At 51.5% G+C, this 17,280-nt stretch overlaps 1 long non-coding RNA gene across 1 annotated transcript; it reads right to left on the bottom strand.

The window, feature by feature from the left end:
• Nucleotides 1-5,881: 5,881 nt before the first annotated feature.
• Nucleotides 5,882-16,465, bottom strand: LOC129543035 (uncharacterized). Its single transcript, XR_008683223.2, has 3 exons — nucleotides 11,661-16,465; nucleotides 11,226-11,392; nucleotides 5,882-9,924 (listed from the first exon to the last, which is right to left on the bottom strand). It is a non-coding gene; the product is annotated as an uncharacterized LOC129543035 (long non-coding RNA).
• Nucleotides 16,466-17,280: the final 815 nt, after the last annotated feature.

Raw genomic sequence — 17,280 nt, forward strand, 5'->3', positions numbered from 1 at the left:
CTCCTTTCTACTGTGAACTGAAAGCTGAGCCACCCACGTATTTCAGGGCTTTCTGAGTCACTGTATTCACTTCTACAAGAAACCGGGATCTGTTCACACACACACGGACACTCACCCAGGGACTGTTTCCAACCAGCATGGGGCCCACAGAGCCCTGACTATTCACAGATCCAAGGTGAGTAGCAGTGATTATCCTGGACATTCATCCACCAGCCTAAAGAACCAAAAATCTCACCAGACTCTCTCCGTGGTGACCGCTAGGTGGAAGGCAGTGAGGACTGGAAAGAAGTGAGAGGGACACGTGAGCCAGGAGTGTTCTCATTAGCCATTCTGGAGACAGAAATAAGCACGGCAAAAATAGTTCTCTGTCTTTGTACTTGGAAAGTACCTCACACCCACTAACTCACCCCACTTCACAGAACTTCTCTGAGTTATACCGGGCAGGGATTCTTATATTCACAGTCCCCGTTTGAGAGCTGTTAAAAAGGAACTATGACTTCCTTACTGCTAGAGAGGTAAAGAGACTAGAGGCAGAGCCTAGGATTCAGAGGTTAAATCCTGGCCACATCCTGTTGTGCACTTGTGGTGAGCAATCTCCTGCAATACACGTCCACAAATCCATCCCTTGTCTGCCCGCATGCAAAGCGAGTCACTCTGTCCCTAGAAATGTTGTTAGAGGCCCTCCAGTGCGTGGCTAGACATGAATTCCTTTCTCTGGGTCCTCATCTTTGTTTCAGCTCCATTAATACATCCTTTGTATGTAAATCCAAGAAGATTCTTGTGATATTTCTGAGGGATACGTTTGCAGTCTATCAAGTGCCTGGTATGGCCTCTGGAACACGAATGTGAAAGTGAAGTCTCTCAGTCGTGTCTTACTCTTTGCGACCCCATGGACTGTAGCCTACCAGGCTCCTCAGTCCGTGGAATTTTCCAGGCAAGAGTACTGGAGCGGGTTGCCATTTCCTTTTCCAGGGGATCTTCCCAACCCAGGGATCGAACCTGGGTCTCCCGCATTGCAGGCAGACGCTTTACCATCTGAGCCAGCGGTGCTGAATAAAAATGTGTTTCTTCAGGGACTTCCCTGGTGATCCGGTGTTTAAGACTCCACTCTTCCAATGAAGAGGGCACAGGTTCCATCCCTGGTCGGGGAACTAGGATCCTACATGCCACACAGACCAAAAAAAAAAAAAAAAAGGCTTTTTTAGTGTGTTTCTTCTGCTATATTTAAAATAGATAACCAACAAGGACCTACTGCTCTAGCACAGGGAACTCTGCTCACTGTTTTGCAGCAGCCTGGATGGGAGGGGAGTTTGAGGAAGAAAGGATACATGTATATGTATGCCTAGTCCCTTCACCGTTCACCAGAAACTGTTACAACATTGTTAATCAGCTATCAGTTCAGTTCAGTTCAGTTCAGTCGCTCAGTCGTGTCCGACTCTTTGCAGGCCTCCCTGTCCACCAACTCCCAGAGTTCACTCAAACTCATGTCCATCGAGTGGGTGATGCCATCCAGCCATCTCACTCTCTGTCGTCCCCGTCTCCTCCTGCCCCCAATCACTCCCCGCATCAGAGTCTTTTCCAGTGAGTCAACTCGTCGCAAGAGGTGGCCAAAGTATTGGAGTTTCAGCTTTAGCATCAGTGCTTCCAATGAACACCCAGAACTGATCTCCTTTCAGATGGAATAGTTGGATCTCCTTGCAGTCCAAGGGACTCTCAAGAGTCTTCTCCAGCACCATACCCCAATACAAAATAAAAGGTTTTGGCTTTTTTTTTTTTTGTTTAAGCGTGTTTCTGGGTTGGCCGAAAGTATACATAGATAAACGGACAGATGGAGAGATTAATGGGTGGATGGTTGGGCGGAGTATTGGTTTAATATGTTTCTGTGTTTGTTTTTTAACTTCCTTACACAGTATCCATTCTCCCTTCCAAATATCATCTTGATATCCTTTTGTGGACTTATTTCTCCTCCAGGCTCTACAGTCTCAGTGGTACTGTAAATCGCAGAGTTCTATCCTCTCCCAGAGAAGAAGCAAGAAAATGACACCAGCTTGGCTGTTTACCCTCCCTCCCCTAGGACTATGAATCTTTAATAGATTGAGACGTGGATAGGAAACATGGTTGGGGTATATTTGTTTCAACAGTGGTACCCTGATGAGACTGTCCAGTAGCACTGCCGCCCAGATGCCCTGGTTTCTCACTTGCCCTTTTTCCAAGTCAGGTTCTCCAATGCTCTGTCCACTCTGTGAACTACTCAGCATCTCCCCCAGTACAATACCCTCCTGCTTAAGTTGTTTTCTACATTAATAAACAAAGAATTCTATTTTTTATTATTTTATTTCTATTTGGCTGTGCTGGATTTTCATTGCCGTGAGGGCTTTTTTTCTCTAGTTGCACAGGCGGGAGCTGCCCTCAAGGTGCAGTGCACAGGCTTCTCATTGCGGTGGCTTCCCTTGTTGTGGAGCACAGGCCCTAGGGCGTGCGGGCTTCAATAGTTGTGGCACATGGGCTCAGTAGTTGTGGCTCCTGGGCTGTAGGGCACAGGCTCAGTAGTTGTGGCGCAAAGGCTTAGTGGTCACACAGAATGTGGGATCTTCCTGAACCAGGGATTGAACCCGTGTTTCCTGCATTGGCAGGTGGATTCTTAACCACTGAGCCACCAGGGAAGCCCCGAAGAATTTTACATGTCACAGACGTAGAAATGAATGGAAAGGTGGCGGGGGTGGGGGATGTGGGGGGTGGAGAAAGGGAAGGAGTGACGGAGGGAGTGAGGTGAAAGGACCGACCAGTACTGCCCACACAAGGACTTCATGAGCTAGGGAGTAAGGTGAGTCCCGGGCCTTGGTGAGTCCCTTCCCTTGGACGGGAAGGAAGGAGAGACGATAAGATAACCCCTCAGCCTTAGCTGCAGGAGAAGTGATGTGAATCGATTTTAGGGGCAATAGCACACGTACCCCCAACTCTCCTCCGGAATACCACAAATCCTCTAGTTTTGTATCTTTCAACGGAGAACAGCCTCAGGAACAATACTGTCAAACCTCCACTTCCTAGATGAGGAAATGGAGGGCCTCAAAGGGCAGAGGTCTGCCACCATCTCACAAAGAGGACTGGAGCTGAACTGGGGCCAGAGCCCAGATCTAAATCCCTGTCCCCCCTCTCTTGTCACTGCCCAGAGCTGCCTCTGTCCAGAGTGACTAAGGTGCAGAATTTCCAAATCCCATTTTGAGAAAATTCCCCAAGGGGATTTCCTCACAAATGCCTCAGGAGGTCCTAAGGTCCCTCTCTCTGTGGTCTGAACACTCTGCGGCCAGGGGTGAGTTGGGGGCAGGTTGGAAAAGAAACAGGAGACTGCAGACCCCCAGCCCCAGGCATGGCTGCAACAGGCAAGAGGTCAAGGGGTGTCTCAGAACCAGCTCTTAAAAGGGGGCAGAATCCAGACTGCAGTCACAGAGCCCTGTGAGATTCTGAAACTTGTGTTACTTCCTTTGTCAGTCTGTCTGTGAAACTTTGAAAAGGGGTCTGTGTGCTGGCCTGCAGGGCCAGCCAGCAAAGGGAAAGTGGGGACCAGGTCTCACCCAGTGGCCAGGCTCAGAGGACGAGAAATCCAGGGCCTGAGTCTCTGAAATCTGCCACACAGAAGGCAGGAAAGTTCAAGGCAGGCCTGAGTCATTACCGATTTTTGTGTGCTTTCTGCCTAATAACGAAATAATGCCTGAAAGATCTAGCAATGCCTAAAATATCCAGCACAGTGCTGAACAGCTAGTGGAAAATCACCGTCAATTTCCCTCACCTGCCCCCATGTCTCCTGTCACTGAGTTGAGCTGAATACCTCTCCTGGGCGGGGGTAGGGTGGGGGGCCGGGTATCATAAGGGAGGAAACTCTGGGGCCTGACATTTGGGAGGACAGAGAGAAGGCATTGCTTTCTTTGTGTGCTGGTGCCAGGACTGGGGATGGGCGGTCAACTGGTCACCTTCTTTCATCCTCTGGGGTGTCCCAGGAGCTAGGAGTTTCTGGCCTGTTCCTGGAAAGGAAACCGAAGTGTGGACGAGTTAATAATTCGACCAAAGATATACAGAGAGTAAATGATCTGTTTGATTTCAGCCCCAAGTTTGTCCCCGCCTTCGCCAGGCTTTCTCCTAGGGTCTAGGGACAGCGGAAGGGGGCTCAGAAAGTGCTCACAGAAAAAGGGGAAGCCTCTGACAAACACGCAAAGTAAAACAAAGAACAGACTCCCAAGTGTCAGGAGGAGGAGGCCCTGAAATTGCCCCATCCCCCATCCCCAGCAATTTTGGAAGAACCGATCCTTCTGTCCGGGCCTTGATGCCCCACCTCCAGGGCGCCTTGTGGTGGGCTCCTCCAGTACCCCCCAAACCTGGCCCGAAGCGAAAGGGGTGAGCACATGAGCAAACACACCGCCTGTGGTCTCCAGCTGCAGTAAACAAGCAGGGTGCACACAGACCCTGTCCTGTGTGGTGAAGGTGCCAGCAGAGGGGAAGCTGAAAGGCTGCAGCCCTTCGACCCTGCTGTGGTTGAACCCGGAGAAAGGGTGTCATGGTCGGTGCCCTGACAGTGAAATGTAGCAGGGGATGGAAAAGGGAAGGGTGGCCCAGAATAGGAAGACAGGATGAGCAAACTGCAGCTGGGCCAACCGGCGATACCATGCAGGGCCCCCTGGGGCTCCTGAGCACAAGGCATTCTGTGTCCCCCGTTTCTTTGATTAACGGCCTTCATTCAGCCTCCATGACCTTCCCTGAGTTCCACTGGGCAGATTCAGACAGTTGTTAATTAAGGAAAGGAGGGGATGAGAGACCAGGGAGAAACAGTGGCAGCTGCTCACGTGGAGTAGCTGTCCCCATGTCGGTGTTTTTGTCATCGACTGTGCCGTTCCTGCTCTAGTGTGACTGCCCACCCCCCCGGTGGGTAGGATTCACAGATGGCAGCCGCCAGGCTCGCTCTCCCCGGCTCATCCTCCCTCTAGGAGGTTCCCCAGACCCTCAGTAGGAGTGGGCTCTGCTGCGGGTGTGAGTGTGTGTGTGTCCTCGTGCCTCGTGTGACATTGCACGGTTAGCCGCACTGTGTTTGCACGCTTCCTCCCGCGCTCGTGGGATCAGGCAGCGTGGCAGGAATGCAGAGGCTGGATTCCGCTGCAGTCAGGACTTGCTCCTGCTGAGCTTCGGGGTGAGTACTGGCAAGCCTGGTCCCGCGGGGGCATGGAGGCCACACCCTGGGAGTGGAGGGTCAGCGGGTCTCTGGAAGTCGGCCTGGGAGAGCCCTCAGCAGCAGAGAATGTGACCTTGGCGCCCGGTTGGCGCTGGACTGGTCAGAGCACGGCCCAAGGCTCCTATGCGTCCGTGTGCACGGGTGTCCCTCCCACAGAGGCAGTGCTGCCGGCCATGCCCTGCGTGCACAGTCTTGGAGGGAGCAGGGCCCAGGGCGTCAGGGTTCTCGAGGCTGCCCTGCCCTGGGCCTCTCTGTGCGGAGGCCAGCATTTCTCACGGAGGTGCACCAGCATCTGGGGCTCGGCCGCCGCTGAGGGCCCACCCTCCCTTGCAGGTGCTGCTCTGGGCAGTCCTCTGGTGTGTCCGGCCTGGGGGCCCAGCCCTGCTCCAGCCGCTCTGAGGGCAGGAGGCTGTCTGCTCTGTCCTGTTCCCCTCTCAGCTAGAAAGCTGGATTGGGTTTTGGGGATTGTTACCAGCAGCTTTTAGCTATATGTCAGAATAAAGTCCGCCACAGAGTTCTCTCCTTCATCTGCTTGGTCCTCCGTGTTTCTCTGAATTCTCAAAGCCCCTGAAGCCCAGAATGGGGTGTGGGGGGGTGTCTGGAGGGGCAGGGGCTCGGGCACCAGCCGCCGTCCCAGGACTGACTCGTCTGTGTCTGTGTGTTTCCAGTTTACCCACACTACTTCTACAGGTGATTAGACAGCGTCCAGGATACGACAGAGACTACATTTTCAACTCGATGCAATCTTTAATCTGTTGATACTTGTTATATGGACCCGAAGATATTTTATGACAGGGTTTTTAATTAGTGAAAAGCTCATGGATACCATAGAGAAAATATTTTAGAATTTCATGTTTCTTATGTTTATGTAAACTTATGACTTCATTTATATAATTACTTACTTTTTATTGTATATTCAGGCTATAAATATCCTTTCAGAGCAATTCGTGTTCTGATACCTGATTTTAGTCTTTCAAATGAATGTACTGCAGTGCTTGTCTGTGTCAATCCTATGAACAAATATATGGCCGGCAGGTGGCGCCCGACACCCAGCACGCTGTCCAGAGAGCCGGCCGCAGCGTAGGAGTTTCGGGGGCGACGCGTTCGTTGCCAGGTGTGGCTCCTCTCTTAGGGCGCCGTTTCTCCGCTCAGTCACGACGGGGACAGGACAACGTCCCTGGGCGAGGTACGACGGACGTACGACCGGGAGGGGAAGGGAAGGATGCTTCGCACCCTACCTGGGGGGCAGCGGAATGCACACCCATCCGAGGGGGACCGCAGGCCAACGTCAGGCGGCGCGAGCACCCGCCCCGAAGAAATAACTCGCCATCATCCCCGTCCCTGTCACCACTCTTTGGGCGTGCCAGGAGAAACCCTTTGGGTGAGCCCCGACGACGGCTGTCAGCAAAAGCAACCTTCAACAATGGCACAAATAAACGGGCCTCAGTGTTGGAAACACACTCGTATCGTGGCGACGCAACGAAAATCAGAAGCACGCACTCGTCACTCACTCACTCACCCACTCACTCACTCACACACACACACACACACACACACACATAACCGCTAGGAACAAACTCGACACATCTGAAAAAGAAAACGGAAACGTCAAAGAGCGGGTGGATCCGGTGGGTCTGCCCGCGGAGGCGAACAGGAGCACAGAAGTCAAACCGATACGAGAACCTTCTTGTGTAACTTTTACATGTTAAACCATGAGAGAAGGGCTTTTCCTGCGATTGTAAAATCACGACACAGTGTGCATTACCCTTCCAGACTGTAACCGAGCTCTTGAACAATCACTCTGAAATCAGCAAACTTAATTCCAACCAATGGTTGTTGGATTTTAACGACTGACCTAAACCGTACTTTTTCTGGCAAGAAATGCTTTTTGTCTGCAGCGTGAAGCGATTTAAAAGTACTGGGTGTTAAATGTGAGCTTCTGATGAAATTTGGGCTGAAAGGATGACTAGAAGACGGCTATGAAAATCTCTCCGGTAACCTAGTCTCTGGACTCGGATCCCTCCTCTCCGGTGAGACTCATCGGGGACCAGTTGCGATGCCCTGTGCCCACTGCGGAGCCATCCAGCTGGACAGCGAAGGTGCCACTTCCCAGACAGACAGCGTAGTGCAGCTCTGACAAAGGCCTTATTTGTATGTAAATCACCTTTTTACATCTGTTTCTAAACATGTTTAAAGAATGGACCTAGGTGTACATTTTTAGATTGCAATGACATAGCCATTCTGGATTGTATAAGTACAAATGTAACTTTTACTTTTTCAGTGGCACATTAAAAAAGCCAGCAAGAGATGCGTTCAGATCATGGTGCGATATTTATTATGCAGCTGGATCTCGGTAGACAGAGACAGCATGGCTCTTTACATGTAGGTTCCGCCTTTAATTTACTTGTACAATTCATTCTTACCGTTGTTTTCCTATTACTCTTTTGTGAACTTCCTGAATATGTGACAAAGTACGCACAGTCTACTTCTGAACTTTTTTTATTGCAGTATTATTTATTGTTTTCTTTCAATAAAGTATTGAAGCAAAATTTCCCACTGCCAATCAAGAGTGCTGAGGGTAAGCTGTCCTCTCCCTGAGAACAGACCAGAGCTGGTAATGGGAGCCCGTGTCATCACACGGACGTTCTGTTAGGAGAAGCCGATGGATACAGTGGAAAGGCCAGAAGGCGAAGACATAGGTGTCCGCAAAGGACGACCGACGGGGTGTTCGTGCCCTTGGCTCCGGAGCCAAGGGGTTCCATCACTTCAGCATCTGCGGGGACAGGGCCCCGCTGCTGCTGAGGCGTGGGCAGCGGGCCAAGGGTGGGAACAAAGTGCAGGTGTCAAGGCGCACTGTGGGTCCCAGGGGGTTGGCCGAGGGCAACCCTGACGCGGACCCGAATGATGCACTAGGGAGTGTGCCTGTGCACGCTTGTGTGTGGGAGCTTTTTATGTTATCTTAGTCAACAGTCTTTACTATTCATGTATCCATAGAAACAAGAATGCAGCAAGGGGAGGTGGGGGGTGATTCAAGAGGGAGGGGACACACGTACACCTATGGCTAACTCATGCTGATGTACGGCAGAAATTAAACCGATAGTGCACAGCAACTATGCTTCGGAAAAAGAGAACATAGAAGGGCGGCTAGGAATGTATGAGAAAAAGATTTCTCACAGAGGTTTATACTCAACTCTGTGAACATCTGGGAGCAGGCTGCACCCCATCATCAGACCTGCCCCCTAGCATCAGGCCCACCCCCAGTGTCAGGCCCTAGTCCAGCATCAGATCTTCCCCCAGCATCAGGCCCTAGTCCAGCATCAGGCCTTCCCCCAGCATCAGGCCCTCCCCACGCATCAGACCCTAATCCAGCATCAGAGGGTCCCCCCAGCATCAGACGTTTGCCCCTAGCATCAGGCCCACTCCAGCATCAGACCCTCTCTCAACATCAGGGCCTAGTCCCGCTTCAGACACGACCCAGCATCAGACCCTCCCCCAGCATCAGGCCCTACTTCAGCATCAGACCCTAGGCCAGCATCAGAGGTTCCCCCCGCATCAGGCCCTAGTCCACTATCAGGCTCTCCCCCCCACCATTAAGCCCTCCCCCGGGATCAGACCTTTCCCAAGCATCAGACCCTCCCCCAGGGTCAGACCCTAATCCAGTATCAGGTCCTCTCCCAGCATCAGACCCTAGTCCAGCATCAGGCCGTTCCCCAGCATCAGGCCCTAGTCCAGCATCATGCCCTCCCCCAGCATGAGACCCTAGTCCAGCATCTGGCCCCCCTCACCCTCAGACCCTCCCCAGGCATTAGACCCTTCCCAGTATCAGGCCCTCCACCTCCAGTATGAGGTGTGGCATCCCCAGTTTTCTGACACTCCTTAGCACACTCAGGCAGCCCCAGTGCAGCAGGACAACAGCTCTTGCAGGAGGTGCATTTTTAGGAATCACCTGCGGAGCAGCAGCAGCTGGGGTTCCTTTCAGGTCAAGGAGAGGCAAAGAAGAGGCACTTGCGCAGAAGGCAGTGGTGGCTGAGGGCACGTTCCCCAGCTCTGCTTCCTCCCCGTGGGGGCTTTGCTTTCCTGCTCTCTCACAGGCCCCAGGGCGGGGTCCGTCCAGATTCACGGTCTCCTTGATGTCTCAAGCCCAAGTCCTGAGTTGCGTCCCAGTCCTGCGTGGCAGAGGGCTGGGAACACCCAAGATCAAGGGCTGAAAAGATCCCAGGGGACAGCCGGGCCCCAGAGGGTGGCAGGGCAGGGGATTAGCGTGGCCGCCCACAGAGGGCCCCGCAGCAGCACTGGAAGGAGAGCAGTGATGTCTTAGCTCACTCGGGGACGCTGCCCAGTCTAGCACTCAGAGATGTTACCGCCAGCAGCTCTGGAGACGCAGGAAGCCCGGTGAGTGACACTACTCCACTCGGGCCCTGTGGGTGGGCACTGCTGACCATGGCCTCGGTTTCCGTTCCGGTTCTACTGTCCCTCGAGGGCTGACGGGCTCCTCTTCCGAATGGCATGGGTATTTTCTTTATGTGGGTGAGCGCATCCTAGCTTGTTTCCATCAGCACTGCTGTCGCTCATCCTGCGTTTCCCACTTTACAACCTGTGCTTGCTGCTCTTTTGGTTTAACTTAGGAGCAGCCCTTATTTTCTGCATTTCCTAGTTGTCAGCATTCACTGGGGCTTTCCAGGTGGCGCTCGTGGTAAAGATCCTGCCTGCCAATGCAAGAGATAACGAGAGAGGTGGGTTCGATCCCTGGGTCAAGAAGATGCCCTGGAGGAGGGCATGACAACCCACTCCAGTATTCTTGCCTGGAGAATCCCCTGGACAGAGGAGCTACTGGGCTACAGTCCCTGGGCTTGCAGAGTGTCGGACACGACTGAAGCAGTTCAGCACACACTCAGGTTTCAGTTCTGTCGCTCAGTTGTGCCCGACTCTTTGCCGCTCCATGGACGGCAGCACTCCAGGCTTTCCTGTCCTTTTCACTATTTCCTGGAGTTTGCTAAAACTCTCGTCCATTGAATCAGTGATGCCATAGAACCATCTCATTCCTGTTGCATCCACCGGAGAGGTGGCTGGGGTTCGGCAAAGTGCCCGGTCCCACTGCGTGGGTGTGAACCTGCCTCACCACTCCCTAACCGCGGGGCCATGTCTCCTCTGTAAATCGGGAGGTGGCAGCCCCTGCTTGGTGAGGGGCAAGTGCAGCATTTGGTACACAGTCAATGCAGCATCCCTCGCAGTGCTGTATTTCTGAATAACAGGGAGAGATGTAATAACCTGCTCCTTTTCCCCTCTTGTCCCTAAACTGTGCTCCAGACCACATCTGCATTACTTACCCCTGTACATCCCACACCCAGCACAAACAAGACACTCAGCAAATATCTGGCTGGAGAGGCAGGAACACACCCTGTCCTCCAGGAGATGGCGCCGAGTGAGGTGGGGGCCTGGTGATGACACTGTGTGCTGAGGAGCCCCCAGGAGGACCTGCGCGGCTGTGGGGTGGGGCGGGGGCCGTGGGCAGAGCCCCTGACGGGCTCCTGGGGGTGGGGACGGTGGCAGGAAGGAGGGGGCTGTTCCTTGTGGGCTGTCCACAGATTGTACCTCACCCCTCACTGATGAGCACTTAGCCGTTTCCAAACACCTGTCACTGTTCTGGAGGAAACAACCATTGCCCAGCTCCTACTCAAGCAATTTGGGAGAATATGTTTCTAGCATTGGAGTATAAACATCTGCTTTATTCATTCCATGCTCCCTTCATCCACCCATCCAGCCAGCCATCTGTTCATCCACTCATTAATCCATCCACCCATCCACTGACGAATTCATCCATCCATCCACCCAACCACTCATTAACTCATCAGATCATCTCAGACCCACCGAGAAGACAGACGCCTCCTCTGCTCCTGCTCCCAGGAGGACCCCCAGCGTGAGTGACAGGTGCCTCGTGGGGATGACGGGGGAGACGCAGAAGGGACATGCCTGCAGGCCCCCTAACTCCGAACGGTGAAGCACCCACCTGGTCCGAATGCCTCCTTGCCGGGGTGTCCGGGCCGGCCCTTTTACTTCTTTTGAAATATGCGGCTGATGGAGTACCTGATGCTTTTGTTTTTTGCTGCTTTGTGCGGAGAGTCCTGGCTGCTGCTGCTGGGGTTGCTCCCGGGGCTGTCCTGGGAGCCTGTCGAGCTTCGGGGAGAGAAAACGACCGTTATCTGGCACCCTTGTGCAAACACACACCCGTCCACAGGACCTACTGATAGAACCGGGCACCCAGCAACACCCGCGCCTCAACCTCGCAGCAGACCGTGGAGTCTCCTTCACCAAGCACACTCCACACGAGCAAAGCAGGCTCCTGGCCACAGACAACCACCCCGGGAAGCTGCGATTCCCTGCCTCTAGCTCTCCCCCAAGGAGGACTTGACCCCAGGCCAGCTGGTGCAGAGGGCGCTCCAACCTTCCCTCAGGGTCGCTGCTCGGCAGGTGACGACACTCCCAGAGAAGGCGAGCTCCCCGGCTCTGGGCAGTAGCCCTGCCTCCCGCATGGTGACTGCCCCTGGCAGTGGCAGGAGAGCGACGGTCACCGTGCAGGGCTGCTGGTCAGGTGACCACACGTGCCCTCCATCGAGTGCTGCCTGGCTCAGGACAGGAGATCAGCAGGTGGTGGTCTGAATGAGGACAGTGTCAGTCACGGGAGTGGACAGAGTCTCCTGAGAGGAGACGCTTGAGGAAAAGGGAGGGACCCTCAAGAGTGAACCCGAGAGGCAAGGGGCCGCCACCAGCAGGAACGCACCCCGGGCCGGGCAGACCTCTAGCAAGAGCAGGAGGAAAGCTCCCACAGGAGTCAATCCATCGAGACAGATGTTTCCTAAAATCACTGAGGTCACTGAGCTCTCCTCCCCCAGCACCTGAAGTCCACCACTAAACCCAGGCACCGAACCCAGTGGGATTCATGTAAAATCATCCTTGCAACTCTTTCAAGACAAGAGGCGCAGGGCTCCTGAAACTGATGCCGAGGCGCACAGGCCCCTTACTTGCAGGCGTCCCTGATGGCCTCGTGGCTGGCTGTGCGCAGCGACCCCGTGTGCAGCCGGTCCAGCCGAAGGGACCGCGGCGAGGCAGGGGTCGAGGTTTTGCCTTCGATGCCTCCTACCTCTTCCCGGATAGCTGGCGGCTGAGGGAATGAGGTAAGTGTAAAATTGGGTAACAAAAGACTGTCGTAAAAGGCAATCTCACAGGCTTTACATTATAACCAGAAACTTATTTGAAAATCTATTAGCTATGCTTTCCCCCAAGTACAAAATAAACCCTTGTTATAGCTTAATGCCATCTTAAAGGACTGTCTTGTTCAAGAGAGGCAGGGCTGTGGGGCAGCGAGAGCACCCGACTGAGTGCAGAGACCCCGGACCAGAGCCTCCCTGCAGCCGGGCTCTGCCCTCCCTGGAACCCAACAACCAGATGGCCCTGCCGGGCAGGAGGGCAGAGCAATGCCAGCACCGTGAACCCTGCATGGCATGAACTGCCCTGATGAAAGGACTGTGCTCATCGCCAGACGCTGCTCAGAAGAACCAGTTTCAAGAGTAAGAAACCTCTCAGCAAAGCCGTCCAGACCTTTCTGTTTGAAGGAGGAAAGCACACCGCTTGTGCCACCACCCAAGAGCATTTGTAGTGATGATGCAGGTTACTGGAACCCATCACGACCAGAGAAACACAGAAAAGGTACCTAACCCCTCCATGCGAACACCACGGGTCTGCCTTGGATTTCTAGGGAACACACAGACTGGGGGCTACACCCTGAAGTGCTTACACACAGTTCGAGTGTAATTCGCTCACTGTGGTTGCCATAAAGCACCCCTAGGTCTCACTAACAGATGATCTTGTATCAACCTAGAACAGTGGAATAGGGAGGGAGATTTGAGTTAGGTTCAAAAGGGAGGGGACATATGGGTGCCTACGGCTGATCCATGTTGAGGTTTGACAGAGCGGCACACCCCGGCCACCAATCCCAGGGTGACGGCGCTGCCCTGCTGTGCCCAGCAGGAGGGCTCCCGGGCACTGAGCTGCCTGAACCAGAGTGCGGCTGCCCGAGTCCTGCGGGAAGGCCCCAGGAGTCCTCGGTCAGCGGGCTGGGAGCGGGAGAGGGACAAGGAAGGCCAACCCTCGGGGCACTGGATCCCAACAACAGGGGCTCATCCAAGTGACCCGAGGGGAGCGGCACCGAGCTCCCTCCTGATGCTCCCTCCATCAGGGATGCCGTGATGGACACGAGAGCCTCAGGAGGAAAGAGAGCTGGACGGCACCACGGGTACACGTCCAGGCTCTGATCAGACCAGTCCGCACCGCTCTGCTGTGTGTGAGCCTGGGCTCTCTCAGTCTCAGTGTCCATGTCTGCTGAATGGGGATAACAGCAGCCTAGACCTCACCTGGGTGTCTGTGGGATGAGATGACAGACTTGGAAAGCACTTGACACGGTGCCCGGTGCACAGAGTCTCCTGCACACTGCTACCCACCGTCAGTAAATTGGCTTCCCGCAAATCTAACATCTATGTCTTTTAAGAAAATCTAACAGTCGTGACTTTTAAGAAAACACCGAATGTAAATTCCATGGTGGTCAGAGGTTAGGACTTGGCACTTTCACTGCCGGGACACTGGTCTGATCCCTGGTTGCGGAAGTAAGATCCCATAAGCTGTGCAGCATGGCAAAAAAAATAAGTAAAGAAAAATTTAAAAATAACCAATGATACTATGTCTATTATAAATAAGCATGAGATGATTAGAAGGCAAACAAGTGGGAGAAAGCAAACTGTTACAATTGTCCCAACAAATGACCTATTTCCAACAGAACCATCAGCATATTTTAAGTGGTAGGTGAGCTTCGTTACTTCCATTAAAACGTCAATTATTCACCAGTACATAACCACATAGTGTTCATTCATGTTAAACGATAAGGACTGTTTAACACTTCACAGAGAAACAAAGGCATGCTAAAGTACTAAGTAGTTTACCTTTCAACGATGCTTCCTTAAATCACTAGGTTGATAGATGCATGCAAAGAAATGAAAAGACACCAGATTTATTGTGACTCTGAAGCTAAAAATTCAAGAATCAGTATAGGCAAAGACAGTAAAGCAAAAAAGACTGCAAACATATAAGTGAGATGAAGATTTAGAGAACATGTAACTGGAAACAGAACATATTTTTGACCACAGAAATTAAATAAGCTATTGAAGATTTACTAGAGAAACACTATCAATTATTACTCAGACGATACAATTCCATTACAATATCGTGATTTAATAAAGCACAGCATTCTGTACAATAAAGGGCCTTAACAGTTGTCTATTCTCAGCCAAATTTCTCTATAAATTAGTTTCTCTCAAAAAAAAAAATGTTAAACATTAAATTAGTAATTTAACTGATGAGGAAGTTACCATAATACCTATTTCAACATTGAAGAAATCTGACCACTTATTGGATATTTATGTAAAATCCTTACAAAGAATTTGATTTAAAACTTCTCAAAATAAATTCATTAAAGCAGGTTCCCTGTGAAAATATGTAAGAATGAAAACTAGCATAATAGCAGGTGCAGTCATTAACCATAGAAGATACTTTTTTAAAGTCTAAGAGAGACATTAACTGTGCAAAAGCTGATGACATTGAGAGTCTTAAATACAAGCGCCTACACAGAAAGGATATTGTGTCAAAAGTCCATTAAATCTACACTTAAGAGGGTCATTTCTTTATGTAAGGATCATCTCATTTATGAATTACACACGTTATGTAGTTTAGGATCCATCTACATTATGCTTATAACTGCATGCTGCTGCTGCTGCTGCTGCTAAGTCGCTTCAGTCGTGTCCCCTCTGTGCGACCCCATAGATGGCAGCCCACCAGGCTCCCCCGTCCCTGGGATTCTCCAGGCAAGAACACTGGAGTGGGTTGCCATTTCCTTCTCCAATGCATGGAAGTGAAAACGGAAAGTGAAGTCGCTCAGTCGTGTCTGACTCTTCGCGACCCCATGGACTGAAGCCTACCAGGCTCCTCCGTCCATGGGATTTTCCAGGCGAGAGTCCTGGAGTGGGGGTGCCATTGCCTTCTCCTGTAACTGCTTAGTGATACGCTAATTCAAACTTACTGCTATGGGGGAAACACACCATTTAATGAGACACGAAGACAAAGCACAAACCCTACTAAGGGGACTCACGCTGTGGACCACAGCACCGCTATGACCAGAGCAAGTGGGAGGATGGGGGAGGGGAGACGGATGGGCAAACGACAGCTGATTGACAACGACTGATTGACCGTTGCCTGACTGACAACGACTAAGCAGACAGCAGGATGAGACAGGAAATCAAAACCAATGACAAAAGCAGACACACCGTCAGAGAAGTCCAACAGCAAGGAAAACATATACAGAACTGTTCTTTTACAAATACTCGGAAAGAAATCAAGCATGAAACCACAGAGAAATCATCAAAGAATTTTAAATTTCAACTACTTAGTCAATGATGCAAATTATAAAAACAGCGTGTCAAAAGACCACAACATGGACTAGTTACCACTTCACATGCCACTAAAATGATTCACAGTGAATTTAATTATATGCTGACTAACAATATAGCTAACATGAAATGGGTGGTAACGGAAACAGTGATAATGCAAGTGCAGTTACAAAGCAGAGTGTTGTACACGTGATTTCATGGGGTAAACAGCAATGCACTCACAAAACCCAGGCTAAACATGAAAGCAAGCTGGGACATGTGCTTTAGAGCCACACACTCTGTCACCAAAAGCCCTAGGTAGTCATCCTGTTTTTAGACTCGGAAGAGTGAGGAAGCCCGACTTCTTCCCTGGGGCCCCCGGCTTTTAACCTGGTTTCACACGTAGAGCTGGCCTGAGCGCACGGCCAGGCCCATCAGCAAGCAGACCAGTTGAGATTCTTGGGTTTTGTCCCCACCGCATGCCCTGCACCCTGCAGTCAGGCATCCCCAGTGGAAAATGTGCGGCACGGTTTTCACACGCCATGAGAGCTGCCTATGGTTACTTTCATGAAGCTGTCTGCTCCCTGAGAACAGAAACTTCCCTGCAGCTGCTGTGCCCAGCACAGGCCAGGCCCAATGTTACAGAGGCAGGCTCTGGCTGAGTTCACGATGACGTGCTAAGCCAGTGGTCCAGAACTGAACTGAACTGAATTTGTCACTGTGCCATAAAGACTAGGCAGTTTTAAAAAATCTTAGACCTCTGAGCGTAGCAAATGTACCTGATTTTCTTCTGGGTAAAAAGAGAAAAAACAAACAAACAAAAAAAAACAAGTGTGCTGGGGGAGGGACGCGGCAGGGAGGAGCCAGACACATATCCCAGTCGTGATGCCCAGCTTGTCTACTTCCTGCGGCGGGCTGTGCCACCTCCTTTGGGACTTGGAGCGCCCACTGCTGTGCGAGCAGGAGCTGGCAAGCGAGGAGGAGGGATACAGGTTGAGGGAGCATGTATGGCAAAACCAACCAATATAATATTGTAAAGTAATTAGCCTCCAAAAAGAATAATATAAATAAATAAATAAATACACTGAAGGAAGACATAAACCCATTGACAGGACACATAGACATCCCTTTAATAAAATATAAATTTGACAAGCTGAAAAAATAAATAAATAAATAAAAAATAAATAAAATGACGGAGGTTGCCTAAGCTCCCGCTGCCCACACTGCTCTCAGCCTCCTCGGCCGACTGCTCTGTGTTCTTCTCTTCGATCAACCTAAAATAGAATAAAACCCGTCACGTGCCTTTGTCAGCAGGGGAGTGTGTCTCGACAACACATTTGGGCTGGCATTCTGTGTCACGATTAGCAAATTCCAGAAACAGTTGCTCAATTAACATCTCAGCAAAAAGGTTCAACTTTTCCTCTTTTGAATATTCTCAAACTTAGAGTAACTAGCACTGAGTCTTACAAAGTGGCCCCTGATCATTCACGTTTGATTGCACTTATTTACTCTAACATTCTGACGGGGCCTGGGTGGTGACTCTCTCCCTGTGAGGAGATACCTGAATTTGACAGCCTTTACCTTTTCCCTGCT

This window comes from Moschus berezovskii, chromosome 13 (genome assembly GCF_049115385.1).
Source record: "Moschus berezovskii isolate FMDL1 chromosome 13, NW_MosBer_1.0, whole genome shotgun sequence".
NCBI lineage: Eukaryota > Metazoa > Chordata > Mammalia > Artiodactyla > Moschidae > Moschus > Moschus berezovskii.